Genomic DNA, 6000 nt, shown 5'->3' on the forward strand with positions numbered 1-6000 from the left:
TCTTCATCCTCCTGCGCTGGATCTTGCTGGAGTGGGTTGTCTTCGGCACTGTCTGGTGTTTTGTTATCTCCGGTGCCGGAATCTTCATTCTTGCTATGGCGGGATTTAGAGCGGCGCCGCTGACGCCGGCGCTTGGGTTGTTTCTTGGAGGGGTCATCCTCCTCTGTTCCTTCGCCATTCCCATCCTTTGGGATATCCACCATGTATATGTCATATGATGAGGTGGCTTTTCAGTGCCCGGTAGGCGCTGGTTCCTGTTCGTCTCCGGCATCGTCGTCCATACCGTTGATGTCTTCGGAGTCGTAGTCTAGCATGTCGGTTAGATCGTCGGCAGTGGCTACCAAGTGGGTGGTGGGTGGGCTTTGAATTTCTTCGTTGTCCGCATCCCAACCGTCCTGACCGCAGTCCGACCCGGGCTCTCCTAATAACGAGAGATGTTTTAGCGAACGCAAGATGTCGCCAAAAGGTGAGTGTTCAAAGATGTCCACTGCGGTGAACTCCATGATCGGCGCCCAATCGGATTCGATCGGAGGGGGCGCAGGAGGTTCGGAGTCCGGCAAGGAGTCCGGCACCTCGGAGTCACGAGCTTCATGAGGGACAAGGTCAGTGTTCGGCTCTATCGCCGTAGAGGTTGCAGCTCCCGAGGCGGTGTCCAGCCATCCGTCCTCGATCTGCGCAGTCGGCTCCGAATTGAGGATCGGAGCGGGTTTGAGTGCGGCCTCCAGGGTACTGTCCGGCTGCAGAGCTGAATCATGCCCGTCGTGACAGTGCGGCACGCTCGGCTGTGGCTTGAATCCATCGAGGATCAAGTCCCCGCGGATGTCGCCAATGAAGTTCAAACTTCCAAATCTGACCTGACGGCCAGGGGCGTAGCTTTCAATCTGCTCCAGATGGCCAAGCGAATTGGCCAGCAGTGCAAAACTGCCGAATACGAAGATCTGTCCGGGGAGAAAGGTCTCACCCTGGACTGCGTCGTTGATGATGGTCGAAGAAGCCATCGAGCCTATCGGTGACGACACAGAGGAACTCTCAATGAAAGCACCAATGTCGGTGTCAAAACCGGCGGATCTCGGGTAGGGGGTCCCGAACTGTGCGTCTAGGCGGATGGTAACAGGAGACAAGGGACACGTTGTTTTACCCAGGTTCGGGCCCTCTTGATGGAGGTAAAACCCTATGTCCTGCTAGATTAATATTGATGATATGTGTTACAAGAGTGGATCTACCACGAGATCAAGGAGGCTAAACCCTAGAAGCTAGCCTATGGTATGATTGTTGTTCATCCTAAGGACTAAAGCCATCCGATTTATATAGACACCGGAGAGGGCTAGGGTTACACAGAGTCGGTAACAATGGTAGGAAATCTACATATCTGTATCGTCAAGCTTGCCTTCCACGCCAAGGAAAGTCCCATCTGGACACGGGACGAAGTCTTCAATCTTGTATCTTCATAGTCTTGGAGTCCGGTCGATGATGATAGTTCGGCTATCTGGACACCCCCTAGTCCGGAACTCCCTCTACCGATCTACCCAGGGTTAAGGGCAAACGCTTCTGAAAGGCTATGTCTCGATCTTCCGATCATGGAGGTGGTCGAGTCTTGTGGGAAAAAGTGCGCAAACCTCTGCAGAGTGTACAAACTAATCATGATTAGCCGTGTCCCCAGTTATGGACAACTTGAGTATCTAGAAGTGAAGTATTGGTTGATCTCATCATTCTATTTAATGAAATTATTGGGTTACTAATAACTTGGGAATTTTGGGATTGAGATGGAGGAACCTTCTCAATAATAGCATTTTAATTTAGTAGTAAAAAATTATTCCTTTGTTCTAGGGTAAAATTGGCTTTATGCGAAAATTAAACTTAGAGCCTCCACCACCTAAATTTTCATATAGAGATAGTTTTTTTTCATTATTATTCTATGGTGTGAAATTGCCAGCATATTCCATGTGCTGACCTACACGGCTACAATGTCTCATGTTGCATACTTTTCCGAGAGGATTAAAGGTGTGATAGGTCGTTATTCTACACTCAGTTTGCTGTGGAGTTGGATGGACTCATTTACCTTCGATGCTTCCGCAGTTATTTTATTTTAGATGGCCTTTGGCCATATGATTGTAATAAATACTCTTTTGAGGATCTCGATGTAATAAAGTGTGTGATTGAACTCTGTTATAATTCCTCGAGTACTATGTGTGTCAGCATACCGATCCAGGGATGATACTTAAGCACAGAGACTTCGATCCATTTGGGTCGGGTCACTACAATTGCTGCCTCTCCAATGATGTGTGAGTAGTTCTTTGTAGACCTACGGGTCCGTAGTTAGTAGCTAGATGGCTTCCTCTTTCTCTCTCTCTTGATTATCAATACAATGGTCTCTTGGAGATCCATATGATGTAAGTCTTTTCGCGATGTGTTTGTTGGGATCCGATGAACTTGAGTTTATGATCGGATCTATGTTTTTATCCATGAAAGTTATTTGAGTCTTCTTTGATCTCTTATATGCATGATTGCTTATAGCCTCATATTTCTTCTCCGATATTTGGGGTTTGTTTGGCCAACTTGATCAATTTATCTTGCAATGGGAAGAGGTGCTTTGTGATGGGTTTGATCTTACGGTGCTTGATCCCAGTGACAGAAAGGGAAATGACATGTATGTATCATTTCTATTAAGGATAACAAGATGGGGTCTACTTCTACACAAATAGATCTTGTCTACATCATGTCATCGTTCTTATTGCATTACTCCATTTCTCCATGAACTTAATACACTATATGCATGCTAGCTAGCGGTCGATGTGTGGAGTAATATTAGTAGATGCAGGCAGGAGTCGGTCTACTAATCTTGGACATGATGCTTATATAATGATCATTGCCTGGATATCATCATGATTATTTGAAGTTCTATCAATTGCCCAAGAGTAATTGTTTTCCCACCGTTTTCTATTTTTCTCGAGAGAAGCCACCAGTGAAACCAACGGCCCCCGGGTCTCTTTTCATCATATTTGCCTTTGCGATCTATTTTCCTTTGAATTTATTTTCAGATCTATTAAACCAAAAATACAAAAATACCTTGCTGCAATTTATTTGTTCCGTGATCTATTTATCCTATCTACCACTTTTACCTCACGTTATTTGCCTATCTTGAGGCGCCGTACGCGAAAGGGATTGACAACCCCTTTTACACGTTGGGTTGCGAGTATTTGTTATTTGTGTGCAGGTGCTATTTACGTGGTGCGAGGATGTTCTCCTACTGGTTCGATAACCTTGGTCTCATCACTGAGGGAAATACCTACCATCACTATACTGCATCATCCCTTCCTCTTTGGGGATATACCAACGTAGTTCTAGTAGACATCATTGGGTGAAAGGCCTGCTTCAGGAGAAGAAGTTGACGTTATGAACGTCTGGCAAGCTCGATCTGATAACTACTTGATAGTTCAGTTTTCCATGTTTTACGTCTTAGAATCGAGACTTCAAAGATGTTTTGAACGTCGTGGACCATATGAGATGTTCTAGGAGTCGAAGTTAATATTTCAAGCAAATGCCCGAGTTGAGAGATATGAACTCTCCAACAAGTTCTATAGCTGCAAGATGGAGGAGAACAGTTCTGTAAGTGAGAACATAATCAGAATGTCTGGGTACCATAATCACTTGACTCGGCTAGGAGTTAATCTTCTAGATGATTGTGTCATTGACAGAGTTCTTCAATGATTGCCACCAAGCTACAAAGGCTTCATGATGAACTACAATACGCAAGGGATGGAAAAGACTATTCCCGAGCTCTTCACAATTCTAAAGATTGCGGAGGTAGAAATCAAGAAGGAGCATCAAGTGTTGATGGTTAACAAGACCACTAGTTTCAAGAAGATGGGAAAGGGTAAGAAGGGGAACTTCAAGAAGAATGGCAAGCAAGTTGTCACTCCCGGGAAGAAACCCAAAGCTGGACTAAGCTTGAAACTGAGTGCTTCTACTTCAAAGGGACTGGCCACTGGAAACGGAACTGCCCCAAGTATTTGGTGATGCGAAGGATGGCAAAGTGAAAAAAGGTATATTTGATATAGATGTTATTGATGTGTACCTTACTAAATCTCTTAGCAGTGCATGGGTATTTGATACCGGTTCGGTTGCTCATATTTCTAACTCAAAACAGGGACTACAAATTAAATGAAGATTGGCTAAGATGAGGTGATGATGCGCGTCGGGAATGGCTTCAAAGTCGATGTGATCGCCGTCGGCACACTACCTCTCTACCTTTGGGATTAGTTTTAGACCAGAATAATTGTTATTTGGTGCCAGCATTGAGCATGAACATTATATCTGGATCTTGTTTAGTGCGAGATGGTTATTCATTTAAGTCAGAGAATAATGGTTGTTCTATGTATATGAGTAATATCTTTTATGGTCATGCACCCTTGAAGAGTGGTCTATTTCTATTGAATCTCGATCGTGGAGATACACATATTCATAATATTGATGCCAAAATATGATAAGTTGATAATGATAGTGCAACTTATTTGTGGCACTGCCGTTTGAGTCATATCAGTGTAAAATTCTTGAAGAAACTCCATAAATATGGACTTTTGGAATCACTTGATTATGAATCATTTGATACTTGCGAACTGTGCCTTATGGGCAAGATGACTAAAACTCCATTCTTCGGAACAATGGAACGAACTAATGACTTATTAGAAATAATACATACTAATGTATGCGGTCCGACGAGTGTTGAGGATCATGGCGGGTATCATTATTTTCTGACCTTCACAGATGATTTGAGCAGATATGGGTATATCTTCTTAATGAAACACAAGTCTGAAACATCTGAAAAGTTCAAAGAATTTCAGAGTGAAGTGGAGAATCATCGTAACAAGAAAATAATGTTTCTATGACACTGGTATGCGTTGGTGCTATACAAACGTTTTTAAACCCTTTCCACGACGGTATTTAGAACCATCACCTAGTGAGTGTGGGCGATTAGGGGGTCCTTCCCACACGACCTAGAAACCATCAGGGATATTCCCTCTTGGCACACACGCTCGGCAAAATGAGGTCGTGTGTGACCGACGAGTGACCAAATATGGTTGTACGTATAGTAGTGCTAAAAAATACCATTATACAGGCGAAATCACTTCCGGTCCTAAATACATCCCACAAAGCTAGTCCCCGCGAAACGTTTCTGTTCGTATATACATCCCACACAGTCGCTGCAAGGAAAACGTTTCCGTTCGTAGGTACATCACACACAATTTTCCCCGTTAAATCGTTTGTGATGGCGTTCCCATCGCACACAATATTAAAAAAAATTATCATTTGCGTTATCGAATCCATCACACACGGTGCATAGAAGAAACTGTGTGGCAAAGGCTATCCATCATACACAGTTTTTATGCGGTAAACATTTGCGCAAGGTGGCCTAACGCAAACAGTTTTGAAGAGAATGTCGTGTGTTATTGTTCATCGATCCAACACGGCTTATTCCTAGAAACTATGTGTGTTGCCTTAGGTCATTACCCACGGTATTTTCTCAATAACCGTTTGCAATAGCAAAAACCAATTAACAGGCTTAGCCATTAATAGGCTAATTTCCCTATTATGAGTAATCCATTAATTAATCTAATTGACATTCATATTAAACACATAATATATTTCATTCCCATATTAAGAAAGCATGATTTCATATTTCAAATACATCAGAGTACAACATGATATAGCTTCAGCACTCAGCTACCCCATTACAGAATTGCACCAGCACCAAGTTTCACATGCAACATCTAGAACATTTCGGAATTAGCATCATAGACGGTATATAGACAAATGCATCTCATCGGGAAAACTGCTGAAGCGGAAGGAGAATATTGAGCCTTCATTGATGTTGAAGGTCTTTGCAACTTTAGGCCAGTGCCTGTGGATGATTGACCGCCCATCCTTCGTCCTCTTTCGGAACAATTCAATATTGAACCGTGGGTGTTGTATGAATACCTTCCTTGCCTCCTGTCCATAGGT

Source organism: Triticum aestivum, chromosome 2B (assembly GCF_018294505.1).
Source record: "Triticum aestivum cultivar Chinese Spring chromosome 2B, IWGSC CS RefSeq v2.1, whole genome shotgun sequence".
NCBI lineage: Eukaryota > Viridiplantae > Streptophyta > Magnoliopsida > Poales > Poaceae > Triticum > Triticum aestivum.